This window comes from Ictalurus punctatus, chromosome 5, assembly GCF_001660625.3.
Source record: "Ictalurus punctatus breed USDA103 chromosome 5, Coco_2.0, whole genome shotgun sequence".
NCBI classification, from domain to species: Eukaryota; Metazoa; Chordata; class Actinopteri; order Siluriformes; family Ictaluridae; genus Ictalurus; species Ictalurus punctatus.
Window position 1 is genome coordinate 3,689,251 of NC_030420.2, and position 1,949 is coordinate 3,691,199.

The window sequence follows — 1,949 nt, forward strand, 5'->3', positions numbered from 1 at the left end:
CATGGTGATAATCGAGTCACTAAGACCTTGTTGTTGATAATGATGGAGTAGTAATGGAATAAAGAGAACGGGAACGATTCACAGCTCGCTCTCGGAATCTAACGTGACTCGGAACGAGCGATTTATTTATTTATGAAGTACTCGGAAGGTAAAACTGCGTATAATGTAGATGAAATACTCAGAGAAACTGCGAGTATTAACTGTAAAACATAAATATGTGGTGCCTCAAGTGACACTGGCTTATAAAATACACACACACACCGCCTAGTGGCGACTTTGTGAAGTGTCTGCAATACCAATACAGAGATGTGGAGTAATCAGCACGTGTCTAACACACACACACACACACACACACACACACACACAAACTTACAGGATTTTGGGGTCCATTCTGCCAGACTTCATAGTCCTGTGAAGCTTGAAGTAAGAGCTTGAAGTTTTTCAGGAGAGGATCTGAGCCCTGAGACACGATCCGAAAGATAAGAGTTGTCAGGAGAACATGCCCGGAGACGCTGGAGTTTAAAAAGCAGTTTCTGATCCTGAAAAGATTTCAACAACGGAAAGCACGGAACATCAGACACCAAACATGTCTCGGCTGATCGAAGTCTTTACCTCCTTTGGGGTAAAAAGAGGATTTTGTGTACGTTTGATTTATTTATTTATATATATTTTTTAACTCGCACGTCTCCGAGTACACACGAGAACATCGGACACACTCAACTTTTTTAGATCAACTTTTTATTTTTATTTTTTATTTTTAGAATTTCAGAATGTCTTTTAACATCCATCATCCTTGATCTCGCTGTTTCGCCATTTGACTCTTTCTACACAGCACTCAGTTCTCCTGAAGAGCCACACTAATATATATATATATATATATATATGTATATACACATATACATATAACTGTAGATATATTTATGTAACGATTCAAAGCAAGAAGGTAAATGAAACATTTGGTAATACGAAAATACGTGTTTGTTTTTTTTTGGGTAAAACGTCTTGATAAACGAAGAGTGACAGTGTATTATGATCGTGTATCATAAGTGTATTATGATATCAGATTTCACTGAAACAACTGATTAACGAAAATAAAATTAAATGAACGAATCATTTTCAGAGCGTGGAATCGATTCCAAAGTGTTGGGGTCGACTCTTTTTTTTTCTTTTTAATGCATTTCATTGTCTCTTAGCGAAAGGAGAACACTTGTAGTCGTTTTAATCCTGCCGTTAATTTCTTATGTATCTATGGGTTTTTTTTTGTTTTATGTTGTTGCTAATATTTGGGCTGTATTGTATGCGTCTTTTATATTGCTGGTGCGGTCTAAAAGAAATTTCAAGCTCGTTTGACTAAGGTGTATCGTATCGTATCGTACACGGTGATATTTTGAGACCAGGTTTATCATACCAATGAAAAGTTCAAAGCATATCACCAGCCTCTGTCTTCTCCATGCTCCATAGTCATCTTTTTTTTTTTTTGAGTCATTTTTGCTCATTTGTTCAGTGCGAGCGCCTTTATGTTTGTCACTTTTTTTTTTTTTTTTTTTTTTTTTTTGCGCCGGGGGAAACTTGGGCACAGCTTGCTCGAGCGTCCTGAGCTCTTCTCCTGTAATTAAGCGCTCTCAGCTTGGGTGTCAGGCGTATCTGGAGGGCCAAGCTCAGGCACGGGTGAACAGCTGCAGCAGAAACTTGAACCTCTCATTCATACTCGAGTTCTACTACACCGTCCCCCCCCCCCACCCACCCCCTTTCCCTTCCCTTCTTCTCGACTTCTGCGTGACAAAGTCCAGCTCTACTCCTGTCCTCCTCCTCCTCCTCCTCCTCCTCCTCCTCCTCCCCTCTCTGACTCTCCTGTTGCATTTGAATGTGAAAAGCTTCTTATGTGTAGCGGTGGGGAAGAGGAGGAGGAGGAGGAGGAGGAGGAGGACGTGGGGAGGTGGGGGGGGTCA